Here is a 15,073-nt window from a genome sequence, read left to right as displayed (position 1 = left end):
TGGAGGAAAATTCCATTTAAAATAGTAGGTCACGCTTGCTGTCCATTTTCATATCATTTTATTTTTCCTATATGTCCAATTTCTTTTTTATTACACTTTTATTATTTTTAAATTTTTTCAAACAATATATTTTGATAATATTCTTTCTGCTTCCCAAGTCCTCCCACATTCTCCCTACCTCTCTACACACACACCTTCATCTTTTTTCCCTCTTGCTCAAAAAAGAAAAAAAAAAAACAGAAAGAAAGCTAAACAGAGCCCAAAAAAATCATAACAACAAAAAGCACACAGAACTACGCAACCTATTTTGGCTGAGTTAGTTACTACTGAGTATGAGGCCTTCCCTGGAGTGTGGCTGATGTACCCAGTCTCATTCCACTGGAGAAAACAGATTTTCTCTCTCCCAGCAGGAACCAATGTTCCTATTGCGAATAGTTTCTTGGTTGTGTGTGCCCACCTTCCCTCCGCTGTGCTGGATTTTTTCCCCCTGGCTTGAATTCGTGCAGGTCTTTGGCATGCTATCACAGTCTAGGTGAGCCTGTGGCGTCATCCCTGTACTGAAAGACATTGCTAGAAACTACTGAGCCTTGGTGTGGTGGGTGTTAGTTAGTTAATGGTGGGAAGGGTTGATATGGGAAACCTCAGTTTGAAGAAGATACAGGGGAATTATGAAAAAAAAGATATTTTCAGTGTAGCCAGTAGGAAACATGTGTAAATGTATGGAAAATTTAAATTATATTAAATAAAACATTTCTGATCAATAAAATTCTTCAGTAAATTTGAACACCTTTGAGGCCAGTTTGAGAGACTTCTTTCCTTGTAATGCTTCAAAACCCGGAAAAAAAAAATCTTCTTGCAGTTTCTCTTCTCCATTTATTTATTTATTTATTTATTTATTTATTTATGTATTTAGTCACTTCACATCCTGCTTGAAGTGACCCTTCTCCTCCCAGTGCCCCCTCACATGGCCCCTCCCCCACCTCCCCTTCTTCTTTGAGAAAGGGGAGCCCCCCCCCCATACTAGCTCACCTTGGCACTGTGGGACTGGGCATATCCTCTTCCACTGCGGCCAAACAAGGCAGCCCAGCTTGTAAAAGTATTTTATTTCAATTTCTTTTGAGGGTAAGTCATATTATTTTTGTCTCTTTGCTTTTTACATTTTTCATCAACCTTTGTGAGTTTGTACATGGACTGAAAATATGACTACAACTACCATGTCTGTGTGTGAATAACAATTTTGCTTCTGTTCTTTTCCTGCTTGGGAAATTTCAAAAGCATTTTAATGCTTTTGCATTGTACGTTTTTTTCCCCTATTATTTTAATGCCATATGATCGTGTGTCAAAATTGAGGGTATGAATGATACTAGAGTTTCCATTTGGAGATATTTGATAAAAATTTTAACCTCATGTGTGGCATGTTTTAAGCTTTCTAAGTCATTATGTTTATATATGTTGATAATTTTATGTATTTCAAAATTGGGGGGTGATTTATCATTCTTTTTTATTGTAAATCTAACTTCCATAAGTTAATTATTCCTACTCAGTTTAGAAGTGCCATCAATCTGCAGTTTCTTTTGTAGTAAGAACATTTAACGTGAGGTCTACTCCCATAAGTTTTGAAATGTACACTATAGGGCTGGTAATTAAAGGCGCAATGCTACACAGTGGATCTCTAAAAGTCATTCCTGTTGCCTTGTGAAACCATATCCACCCTGAATAGCAGCTTCAGATTTCTGCCTCTCTCTGTCCCAGCCTCAGTCAACTACCGTTTACTCTCTGCTCCAATCTGACTGTTTTACACTCCATATATAAGTGGAATCATATTGTATGTGTCTTAGAATTAGCATAACATCCTCAAGTTTCATCCTTGTTGTCACACTTTGCAGTACTTTTGCTATTTGAACCATGCAGCTGCCCATTCGTGATCTTCCTGCCCAGCTACCAGTGTTAGGATTGCAGCTGTATGCCACTGCGGTGTGTGTGGGGGGGCGGGGGGGGAAGGGGATGGGGGAAGGAGATCTCACTTACATTAACTAAGGCTTGCCTCAAACCACAATTCTCCTGCCTCCACTTCTAAAATACTGGGATTACAGATGTGCACCACCACATTCAGCTATTCTGTGTTCTTTGTTATATCGTTCATGTGGAGTCTCGTTCCTCTGCCTCCGCCACAGACAAACATGGGAAATGCAATATGGCCTGCAAATTAATTTCCCTGCTTTAAAAACGCACCCAATGGGTTTCACAACTTGTTATTGCCCGGTTTTTTTCTCAGAATTTATATTTTCCAATGTTTCTTTCTCAGAAATGTTCCCTCACTCTATGCATCCAGGCTTGTTAGAGTTTTCATTGCCTCTCCCACTCCCAGCAGGGCAGGGTTGATTGAGCACAATGCTTCTCCATCCAGGGATATTATGTTTTTGCTTTGCTTCAAAATTGAAGCTTTTATCTAATTTGGACCCGTTTTTGCATCATGAAAGACTGGGCTCAGTGTGTCAGGGTCAGGGATGCAAGCCACTTTCTAGGCAGGCAATAATTGGTTGCAAACTCCATAATTGGCTTGATAAACATCTTTTCTGATCATTTATAATGTGCCTTCCATTATACTAGAGGCTAGAAAGCCAAAGGCTCTATTACTTCTCTGAAAGAAGAAAATGTATGTAATTTGGTTCTGCTAATCAGATATACTCATGTGAAAATTACCTTTCAAAATGCAGTCAAGTAGGGAGAAACGTGGCAAAGGGAGTGCCTTCCATCTTACCACTGTGGTTCTGAAACAACAGATGTGATGGTGCCAGTTTCCACTACTCCATATCACAGCCGAGATAGAATGCTACTCAAGCCAAAAGCTGTCACAGATTCCTAATCTCAGGGTTTAGGTTTAGATTATTTGATCCTGCACACAGCTGTCAGGAGACAGCTTCCCTGCTTCCCAGCGGTGGCAAAAGTGTCCTCCTGCTGTGACTTTTTTTTAGCCGTCCCAAGCCTAATTCCTGCTCTTTTAAACCTCCCAATGACTTTGAAAGCAACAAATTGTGTTAAATGTATACAATGTTATAATAACTGCAGCAATTTGCTATATGCAACTGAAATTTGATGTATGTACTAATCAAAATCAAATCCTTATAGACATCAATAAAGTCTCCCTTCCAACAACTCACTCTTACTTTAAAGAACACTCATTAATGCCTATTAGGTACATATACTTTTTTTTGCATAACCCACAAACCACGGATGAAAGGAAAGGAGTTTATTCTGTGCTAATGGAGAAAACTCTTCTCTGGGCAATTTGAGTCCCTTACTCTCAACAAAATTTGCTTTCAGTTACATATAGCATCTTTTGTATCAGAATAAAATGATCAAGTAAAAAAAAATTACCTCACTGTTGCTTAACACCAAAGTATTGGGTCTAAAAGAAGGAAAGAGTGAAGGGGACAAATAAAATATATAGATTATTTTAAGAAAGACGTCGAAAGAGCAAGAACAGTAAGCCACAAAGTAACGTAACTTTTGGCTACTTTATTGGGCTGTTTTTCCTGCCACCCTCCCAATCCCCCAACATAAGGTAAGAGAGAAAGGTCAGAGGGGGAAAGGGGGTATTGAAATCATTAGACTACTTCTTCTTCGGGTCATCTTGTTCCTTGGGGCAAGTTGGATCTTCAGCCTCAGGATTTCTCCGACTGGCGATCAGCAATCCAGCAATCCAGCCAGCAGCAAACAGTAAACAGCAACCAGCAACAGCGACAATCAGCAACAAGCAGCAGCAGCAGCAGCAGGAGTAGCAGCTGCAGCATGGGCAGGGACGGCAGCAGCAGCAGCAGCAGCAAGGAGAGCAACAGCTCTTTGCAGGCTTTCGTGACTCCGACATTTTTACAGCCTCTGAAGAGTCTGCGGAACTCCGAACGTAAACTGCCTTCAGCTGGTAAAATCACGCCCCTGCCAGAAGGCGAGACAAAGCAAAGTTAGCTGCTGCGGACAGTCGAAAGCAGTCCCCTATCCTCCCACACCTGGGATTGAAACAAAAACATAATCACATCACATTTCTGTGGTTTTGAAGAAACCAGAAATGTCACTACACCACAAAAGTACCTGGCCTGAGAGAGTGTTAAGAGATCGTCCAGCAGCTCCTTGAGACAGCTGAGACTGCAGCGCGCTGTAGATGAGTCAGGCTGAGAGTCCTCTTCAGAGTGAGCAATTTCTAGCCCGTGCTTCTGGCTTGCTTTGCATTCTCACCCCACCCCTAGTCCATGGACTGTGACCCATCACTCAGAGAATGTGAAATGCACACTCCCGGGTAAAATGCCTTTGTTTGCAACACTTGCGGGTGTTAGCTCAAGACCTATCAGAGTATGAGGATCTCGGGCAGCCCAAAGAGAAGTATGCAAAGAATGGTAGACCATACAGATGAGGCACAACTGCAGAGACAGCAGCTCCCTGACTGGGAGCCTAGTCAGCCCTTCCTCGCCCTACATCCGACCACCCCAGCTGCTTTGCTACCTTTGGGTTGCATTTTCCAGCCTCTTATCACCATGTGTCTGTACAAATATTTTCGAACCCCAAAATTCCTAAACTACTCCCCCATTGGAGCCTAGCATTGGCTTATGGCTTGACCAAACTTGGTAAAGTAGTTCTCCACCATCAACCCAGGAACTGTTGTTGTTGTTTTGTTTTGTTTTGTTTTTGATTGGGGGGGTTGGGGTTTTTTTGTTGTTGTTGTTTTTTCGAGACAGGGTTTCTCTGTGTAGCCCTCGCTGTCCTGGAACTCACTCTGTAGACCAGGCTGGCCTCGAACTCAGAAATCCGCCTGCTTCTGCCTCCCAAGTGCTGGGATTAAAGGCTACTGCCCAGCTAAAATAGTAGATCTTATTGTGTTGTTTTCATATACACTTCATTGTATTGATCCTCCTCTCCCACTTGCCTGGCCCCTCCTCTTGGTTCCCTTCTCCCCCCAAATAGGCCCTCTGCAGGCTTTTTCTGAAATGTGTTTCCCAGTTGAAAAGTTTGGAGAAGCAAAATCCAAGAGCATGAATTAAATATGAAATTAATGATTGGTTAGGGATGTCTCTGATACTTCCCCATACTGGCTAAGGTAATAAATGCACTATCTCCTATAGCAGATAAAACACGACACAACTCAAAAACAAACAAATGGACAAATAAAAACTCTGGCAGTGGTGGTGCACGCCTTTACTCCCAGTACTCTGGAAGCAGAGGCAGGTGGATTTCTGAGTTTTAGGCCAGTCTGGTTCACAGAGTGAGTTCCAGGACTACATGGAGAAACCCCATCTCAAAAAAAAAAACAAAAAAACAAACAAACAAACAAAACAAAAAAACAGGAAAAATGATAGAACTTCATTGGGGTGCAACAATAGATGTTAAATTCTATTCTTCCCCTGTAAAACCATATTTAATAGTCTTGCCTGCCAGTGAATGCCCCACTTTCTCTAGACCACCTCAGTATTTCCCCCCATTTATAAGGCAAAAAGAAAAACAGACTATTAAGATGGCACAACCATTGGAGGGGGGGGGGTGTCATGTAGTAATTCTGGTGCTCCAGTAGTCGCCTGCATGAAAGCAGTGTGGTAAGTAAGCATCGACAACCATAATCTGTTGCTAAGCACCTGCTCCTAGCAACCATCTTGTGCCATAGCAATGACAAGCGAATCTTAGAGTCTGAGCCATCTCAGATACGCCACCCTTCTTTTTCAAATAAACGATTTCCAAATAAATCATAGCTAGAAATAAAATTTCAGATCTTATCCTGAAGCAATATTTCCTCAAAATAAATTAGAAATGTATTCTTCTATTGACTGAATATTGGTCCTACATGTAAAAGAGGTTGGCAAGAGGTCCCGCTGACTCCTCTGCCTCCCGAGTGGTGGGATTAAAAGTGTGCACCACCATGCTGGACTGAACACAAGATCTTTTCATATAAACAGTGCTCTCTCATTTACACGAGAGTCTCTCTTCTGACCTGCAGCCTGTGATTTTCTCCAGATTTAAATCTTGATCTCATTCAAAGTCACTTACAGACAATCCATTCCCACCAGATATATGGACATCCTAGGGCTGCAGGAACATTTCCTAGGGAAAGATGGACTAGGGGAACCGCCCCAGCAGAATCTACCTAAAAGTTCCGCAGACGTTATTTCTTCTCCCAAGGGTTCCTTTCCCATATTCAGTGATCACATGCCCCCTCTTCCTCACTAGCCACACCATTTCTCAAACAGCCTGGCTTCTGCCCCTCCAGCAGGCAATGACCCAATTTCTCAAAGCCCCTCCACTTGCTCTTGCTGGGACATTTCCACGTCTTTTCCTTCTTCCTGTCTATATATATAGTCTACCCACTACCGAATACTCTCTTCAGAACTGGGATCATTAATTAATTTTAAGAAGTTGATAACTTTACAGTAACCTTCCCACCAACAAAACAAAGAAGAAACATTTTTTTTTAAAAAAAAAAATTCTCTGTTAAGTGGGCTTAGTCCTCTCACAAAGCTGCATTGTGTTTGATCTGATTCCTCAACATAAACATCAGAATTCTATCAGCTCCTTGGTAAGGGCCCACTGTGTTTGGGGAGTCTATCTGTACAAGTCATTAAACTATACATTGTCAGGTGAAAAACTGGGAGGGGACACCCATTATGGATCCAGTGAAATGTAAAATACATATGGCTTTTTTTTTTTTTTTTTTTTTTTTTTTTTTTGCTGTTAAGGCAAGGTGTGTCTCTCCTTCCAAGTGACCTTCACTGCCAGACACTTGAAACTTGGTCATCCTGTGCATGGAAATGTAATTTACTCCTGCTTTCAGAATCAGAAGGCTATACCAAAGTTGGCGGTAGCTAAAACCACCCTAGGGTGGGACACATTTTTTTACTTAATGCAATGCTGGGGACCAAACTCTGCTTGTGTGTATGTTAGGCAAGAAAAAAGCACATGAGCCAGCACGTAAAGGGACATACTGGCCTTGCACAACACACATTCCCTGGGCCACATTCTTTCCTGTTGACGGCCAAAAGAGCATTCCTAAGACCCTGCTCTCCCCAAACTGCCATAAAAACGGGAGATTTCGGGAAATGTCCACAAAGGAGAAAAACCCCAGTAAAGCTCCCTCTAGAAACTGGATTAGTTTGGTGATAAGGTAGGGTTCCAAAGGACTACTAGATAAGAAGCTACCCAAGTAAAATAAGCAGCTCTTTTCAACTCCACATTCCACTGAAGAACACCATTAGTAGCTTGGCCTGGGCCTTTGTCCGAATCCATACACATGAAAACAGTCAACTCATATGAATTACGATTTCCTTCCTAAGAGTGAATGGCTACTGCTACTAGAAAAAATAAAAAAGAATCAGGCATGGCGGCGCCGTTAATCCCCGAATAGGCAGGCTGACGTTTGTGAATTTGAAGTCAGCATGGTCTACAAAATGACTTCCAGGACTTGATTTCCAGCACCACAGAAACCCTGTCTTAAAAAAACAAAAAGGAAGAGAGAGACAGAGACAGAGAGGCGCCACAGAAATCCTGTCTTGAAAAACCAAAAAGGAAGAAAGAGACAGAGACAGAAAGACAGAGGAGAGAGAGGACACTTGATGTGCCTCTTATCTTTTCCATTTACATCCTCCATAGTCATAGTGTTCTGATCCTAATAACCCCATCCCCGACCCACTCGTGTCTCTCATAACTTATATTTATAAATTTTTATTTCACTCTACAGATTTACAGTAGGCCCACTCATATGATGGAAAGTGGAAAGTGGGTTACAACTGTACAAACGAAATCCAAACAACATCAGATGATTTTACAACAGAACAAAGGAAGCCCAACCCCACCTTCCGTTGTCTTTCTCAGGACAGGTCAAAGCTACTGAAAACCTACTGTGTCCAGGTGCTTCTTCCATGTTTTGTAAGCACTCTAGGACCTGGTGATGCAAGGTTCTAAGCAGAAGGCTAAAGGAAACATGAGGGCAGAACAGAATACAAAGCCTAAACCCCACATTTATAATCACTTCACTGTTCTGTTACCAATGCATTTATCAGGCATCGGGGTAATCAACAGGACTGTGTGGGAAGACAGAAAGTGCTTGGGGACTCCTGTCCTCCCTTGCCCAGCCTCAGTCTCATTATACTTCAGACAGCGTGTGGCGAGAGTGCTGAGGAAAAAAAGCCAGCTGACGCGTGGGATTGCCAAGCAACAGCTTATGAAACGAATTCAAACCATGGCAACCAAACACTGCAGACCCAGCAATAGCTTCATTTCATTTACCAGAGTGAGAGGAGGGCTTTATCAACAACAGATGAGATAAACGAGCGGACTACTGGCTCTGCAAGCACACAGAGTTGTCCCTGTCACCATTGCCACCATTATTTCCCAGCACACAAAGCCAAATTATCTAGGAAAATTATTCCTTAACACAGATCCAGAATTAAGCTCCATCTTATGTTATAGCAACTGTAATGTGCACATATTCTTGGAGGGGGGTGAAGTACCCACTCCCCTAAATCTCACCTAATTACTCTTTATTTAATAGAGCTATTCATTTGCAAGAGGAAGAGGGCTAATACATGAAGATGTCTCATTTAAAAATCAATTTCTGCAGAAAGCACTTTCAAATTCATTCTTCCCAATAATGCTGTTCTCTGGGTATTTTTTTTCCACTCCATAGGCAAGAATAGTATGATGTGGGGACTGCAAACATGTTTTCATAGGGCACACAGCTAATAAAACACACATCATGATTCCCTCCTGCTAAAACCCTGTATGTATCAGAACGGTCTGACAATCATATCACACTCCACCTCCTCTCCCTTAAAAACTGTACCCACGAAACACCATTTAGTATATTCCCGTTTGCTTGGTGTTCAGGGAGACTCGTTTTACCCTGGTGTGCATCTCTGCAGCCCAGGTGGGCTTTTAACAGGACTCCTGGGTCATTTTTATTTTATTTTTTCTCTAGTGCACATGGGTGACATCCCTAAAATACAGAGCGTCATTACATTAGGAGTCACGAAGTGTTAGTGGTGCTAGGAAGAGATTATATATCACTGAGTTCGTTGTTTTAATCTGTCCTGATTCTGATGCCTCACAATTTAGTGACCAGGCTCTCTTCCACAAAAAAAAAAAAAAAAAACAAAAACAAAAACAAAACCCTGGCAGAACCTGACATCTCTCATGAAGGACAGCTGACCCTAGAACAAATTGCTCTGATTGTAGGTATGTTGAAACATTCTGTTGATTTGTGATCTAGACATTTGTGCCTTTCTTACAGGAGAACTCACTGCTATCCTAACAATGGGAAAAGGGGATTCTTCATTTGCAAGCCACCATCAAGGCCTTAAATCGAGGATTTAAATCGTTTTGCTGAGGACTCTTAGACAAACTCACTCCTTATAAACACAGTCCGTGCCTCTGGTTTCCAATAGTTTCCGCTCCATCACGTCCATGTTGGCCTTTCGTGAACACCATAGATTACCTTTACTTTCTCAATTCCAATGTCCAGATGTAAAAATAACTGAGTGGAAATTGGAGACCCCCCCCCACCCAGGACACACTATTGTGATATTTGGAGATGAAAAGGAACTCAAATCCATTATGGAGAAAGAAAAAAAAAGGGGAGACAGGGCGGCAGGGATGGAGGGGTGGAGGGAAGGAGGGAAGAGATTCTCTTTAATGTTTCAATGGAGTCTGAAATGCTGGTTGAAGCCCCTTAGCCTTGAATGTCATCAATATTCCCGGCTCCCTATAAGCTCTCTCTTCTGTGTGGGGTCTTCATCTTATCTGAGATGGCTCCAAGACCCCTTTGCAGGCCACATAGATTTCTGTGCCTCTCTAGAGGTCCTTATTTCTTTGAATTCAAAAGGTCTAAAATCTTATAACTTTTTTTTTAAAAAAAATATTGCAGTTCTATTTTACAAATTTCTTTTTTGTAATGTAAAACTTGGGATCTCTGATTCTATTAGAGCATCTGCTAAAATATCTCTATTCTGAGTCAGCAGCCTTAGGCCTGTTGTGACTGTAGCAGGGCGAGGGTAGAAGGACAAGCTGGAGGCGGAGGTGGCCCACAAAGGCTAATAATTTCACAATAGCACACCTTCATAAGATGAAAGAGAAGTAAGGTTTTTTCATAAAGACAGTTCACGAAATGCAAAAGCAGCCAGGGACAGTGGCGCCACCAATAATCTGAGTAAGACCCTCTCTCAAAAACAGACAGGGTCTTACTCTTCTGATTCTTCTCTTCTTTCTCCTCAGGAAGGAGGTGCCATGTAGAAATAGAAAACTCTAGATCTCCATGTTGGAATAAGGAATTCTAGTCTTTGTTTTCCAGATGTTGCAGCACCTAGCACACTGGCCAGTCTGATCCAAAAGCAATTATCTTACACATGCCTTATATACATCTCTCATTTAAATCTATAAAACAGTAAGATTATGCTTGGAAATAGAGAAGCTAAAAATTACAAAAATAATTTGCTCATGGCACATAGCTAAGAATTTTTAGAAGACTATATTTTTTACCCATACTAATAATCATCATCAAGTAACCAGTTCCTTAACCTTCCCTCCTAACAGGATTTTGAAGGGAAAATAGACAGCCTTGCCCTGTCCCAAAATTTAGGTGTGTATGTCATACTGGAATCTGGGAATAAGGTGTTTTTTGTGGGCTGAGCCCCCGGTCCAAGTTTCTATTACGTCAATACATAACACGAATTTTTCTTTCCACAGGTATAGATATGCAGAAGACTTACCACATCAGCCTCAAAACCATTACCTTTTGAAATGTGCCCTCCCTTTCTTGGGCCCCCACTCAAAGCTCTTTGCAACTCAATCCCCAGATCCTGTTGCTGCCCAATAGCAGAAGGGATTTTGAAGATGTAATTAAAGCTATAGGATTTCAGATGGAAGAATTACCCTGGCTCATCTGGGTGGGCCCAATCTACTCACATAAGTCCATGAAGGTGGGAGATCCTTTCCCAGGGAAACTAGAGACAGGAAACCTGAGAAAGACTCCATGTTCTGGTTTTGAATTTGAACACGAAGCTGCAAGTTAAGGAATGTGGTAGTCTCTAGAAGCTGGAGATCTAGAGTTCTGTTCCTACACGGAGCCTCCATTGAGAGGAGAAATAAGAAAAGAATCTGAAGGCCATTTTTACAGCCTTCCTTCCTTATTGATAAGGAAATAGATTTCTGGCCTATACTCCCCAAAGACTTGAATTCTGACAAACAGCCTAAGCAAACAGGGACTGGAGGCCTAGCACCTCAGAAAGGACTGTGGCCCTTTCAACACCTGCATTTTAACCCAAGGTTACCTCTCTGACCTGCTGGACCTTTAAGATGATAGCACTGTATACTTAAAGCCTCTGGGTTTGAGGTCATTGAAAATACTTTGGATAACATAGATGTTATTTGTGGTTTCTAAAGACAGGGTATCATAGTTCAGGCAGGCCTTAGGGTCACTGTCCACCTGACCCAGTTGCCCAGATTGGGGTTAGAAGTACATGCTTGGGATAGTTTGTTAAAGCAGAAATTCAAAAGTAATATGGCACCCGACATGTTATTTGTACAAACCACGTAGCCTACAATGCTTGCTTTCTTCTGAGAGCCTGAAATTTGGTGTGTGATCGGCAGTGGTTTTTTAGTAAGCAGTCTCCAGGAACAACCTTGTGCTCTCAGCGTTCTTGGATAAAATATACCACCTAGGTAGTGTGCATTTTATTCTTTACAAAGGGTATATTAGTACGTCCCCTCCAAATAGGAAAAGTCCATAAGGAAGCCTGGGCATTGATTTCTCCAGGCCCTAAGTATTTGCCCCCATTGGTCTTATTGGCATCCTTTGGCTAAAATAAAACCTGAGTCATGAATGCAAAGATACACTGAGGCCCATGACTCTGTCTAGCAAATACACTGACTATGCGGCCTGTTTTGAGTCCCCTATTTCAGTCCCAATATCCCCCTCTAGTAGGAATCTAAGCTAAGGTCACCCCCATAGACTCCCTGTATCCTCCCCCATCCCAGGCCTCTGGCTGGTCACCACAGATGCACCCCCCAGATTTTCATTCTCACTCCCAGGCCTCTCTCACCCCCCCTTCTTCCCACATCTGATCGTCATCTCTGTTTCCCTCCTCACCTCCTCTCCTCCCCAGTTCCCTCTCTCCATCCACCTATTTAGTTTCCCCTTCTGAGTAAAATCCCCGTATCCTCCCTCAGGACCTCCTTATTACCCAGTTTCTTTGGGCCTGTAGATTGTAGCATGGTTATCCTGCATTTAATGTCCACTTATCAGTGAGTACATACCATGCGTGTCCTTCTGGCTCTGGGTTATCTCACTCAGGATGATATTCTCAAGTTCCATCCATTTAAAATAATGAGATCATAGGCCACATTTCAAGTGACCAGTAAGTTCCAAACCGTTACAGTATATAATATCTGAAGGAGACTTTATGTTCTATGTCTCACTTGGGGTTAGTGACAGAGGCATGAGACGCAAGCATGATTGGCTTTCTTGTTGCTAAGCAACAGTGATTTTTCCCCCAGAACAGGAACTGTGTGCAAACAGGAAGTGCCATATTCCACCAAAGCTCCACTGGCTCCCTCTAGTGGCCATTTAGCAGTCACAGACAGAGCTAGAGATAAGGTACTTGCTCAAATGTCAAGGCTGCAGGCTCAGCCACCCCCCCTGAATATAAAGTTCAATGCCAACAGGATTTCAGATGCAGCAGTACCAAAGCTAGAATGATTCATCTCTTCCTCGTGGAAATAGGTTCTGAGTGCAGAATTGGCCCTAGAAAACCTCTGATCGCACAGAAGAATCAGAATGGAGACACTGAATGTGGAAGAAAGACCTCTCTCCAGAAGGGGAGGGAGTAAGAAGCCCTAGGGAAACTGTAGATTATAAAACTGGAGCTTCCTTTGATTTCCCTTAGTTAACAAAACACCAAAAGGACACCTCTTGAGATTAGGAGCCTGAAATGTCAATAAAAATTTACACGTTGAAGGCAATGAATGGCCAACTCAGTTTGTTCATGAGACACTGAACTAGCTGCTATGCAATACAGTGGTGAATTAGGCAGCATGAGCTGTACTTCAGTGGAGACCCCAGGCCAAAAACAACCCTCCCATTTTTTAACGCATTGCCTACCCAGCAGATAACTTATATGTAATCTAACCAAAAATTACGCAGATCTAGATTCCTAGGTGTGCCTGGGCCATACATATCTCAGACCTACTGTTGGAAGAGCAGGATCTGGGAAAGGAAGACAAGATCTGAAGTACTCATGTATCCCTACCCAAACATTTCTGAACAGTCCTTGTAATTTTTCAGAAATCCTTGCATTGAGAGTCCTGCCTCCCTCAGATGGAAACCTAGGCTTAGCCTAGGGGAAGGACTACGCCCTAGTATGTTCTACTGATCAGATGCTCTTCTTCAGATAAAACTTTGGATCATGAGGAAAACAAGAAAAACTACCCGGTGGAAGCCATGCCCCATGGATATGACAGACTGTATCCAAGGGACAGTAAAGATTAGAATAAACTAAGATTTATTTATTTTTTTTCAAGGGTTCCACTCACATGTATTTCTGCACACACACTGGTTTTAGCTTCCTTGGGTAGCAAGGTAGACAGATGATAGGTGGTGTGTGTGTGTGTGTGTGTGTGTGTGTGTGCGCGCGCGCGCGCGCGCGCGCACGCGCGCGCATGAGTGCACACATGTACACCCCTCCCCCCACTACCTATTAGGGAGCTCAAAGAAACTTGTAGCTGACTAGAAATCTGGTTTGGAGATTAGGTAGTAGAAACATGTGTGTTCCCTCCTCTTGTCCACAAGGACACTGAAGTGGTTGAGCTCAGAACTATGTCTCTAGGACATCCACAACATCTGCTTACGGAAACGAACACTTGAAGGTAGAGAGATGCATACATTGCTTGAGAGCACTTAATTCTTGCAGAGGCTCTGGGTTCAATTCCTAAAACCCACATGGTGGCCCATAACAAAGGTTTCAGGGGCGGATCCAATGCCCCTCTTCTAACCTCTGTAGGCATCAGCGCGCGCGCGCGCACACACACACACACACACACACGTGCGCGTGCTCGGGCGTAGGAAGTGTAACTGAAATGTCTAGCCAATAAAGACCCTAAAATGAAAGAGCCACAAGCTGCCTACTTACGTTTTTGTTTCTCAGTTCTCCAAGTTCCAATCCCACTAAGGTCCGAACTTGTAGGAAGCTCGAGTCTCTGCTTAATTAGCACGTGCTGCGGCACAAGACTGGCTTGTGCGTCTTCAACCACAAGGTGGCGAAAGAGATTATCGCATCAAACCAGCCTGCCTTAGCCTCTTCTATACCATTATTTTACTAAACAGAACATTTCCTGAGCACGAGTCACTCACAGAGCACAGGGGTCCTATGGATTAGCTATGATTTCACAGACGAGCAAACAAAGATCCGCAGATACCTGCGTAGTTGGCTGTTACCTATCTTTAGCACTACATCTGCATTTACGCCAGTGTCACCACACACAAATGAGTACTGGAGTGTGACTATTTGGCAATTGCTCTGCCATCTTTTGGCAATAAGAATTTTTTCATCCTCATCACAATCTTACAGGACCACCATCATATATATGGTCTGTTGATCAAAACATCATCACCAGTATATGACTAAATGTTTCTCACACACACACACACACACACACACACACACACACACATACATTTGGATTTGGTTTTTTAGATTTGGTTTTTTTGAGACAGGCTTTCTCTGTGTAGTCCTGGCTGTCCTGGAACTCACTCTGTAGACCAGGCGGGCCTCGAACTCAGAAATCCACCTGCCTCTGCCTCCCAAGTGCTGGGATTACAGGCGTGTGCCATCTCATCTATATTTTTACTTAAAGATTTTTTTTATTATGAAAGAAACTTGTATTCATGGTAACAATTTTCAAGTGATAATAATTAGGAAAACATCCCTTTTCTTCCTGCTCACCATCCCATTAGAACTATTAAAAATCACTTAACTCCTGACATGTTCTTTCATAATGTTTTACAAATGCATAAGCATACTTCATATGTTTATCTTTCTTCACACAC

At 42.5% G+C, this 15,073-nt stretch overlaps 1 long non-coding RNA gene across 1 annotated transcript; it reads right to left on the bottom strand.

The window, feature by feature from the left end:
* Nucleotides 1-3,504: 3,504 nt before the first annotated feature.
* On the bottom strand, nucleotides 3,505-14,246 carry LOC127674749 (uncharacterized). The gene is made up of 2 exons (XR_007975358.1): nucleotides 14,157-14,246; nucleotides 3,505-3,936 (listed from the first exon to the last, which is right to left on the bottom strand). It is a non-coding gene; the product is annotated as an uncharacterized LOC127674749 (long non-coding RNA).
* Between the last annotated feature and the right edge of the window lie 827 nt (nucleotides 14,247-15,073).

Source organism: Apodemus sylvaticus, chromosome X (genome assembly GCF_947179515.1).
Source record: "Apodemus sylvaticus chromosome X, mApoSyl1.1, whole genome shotgun sequence".
In the NCBI taxonomy this organism is placed as follows: domain Eukaryota; kingdom Metazoa; phylum Chordata; class Mammalia; order Rodentia; family Muridae; genus Apodemus; species Apodemus sylvaticus.
The sequence above is the reverse complement of the archived record's forward strand: the minus strand, read 5'-3'. Positions and strand labels throughout refer to the sequence as shown.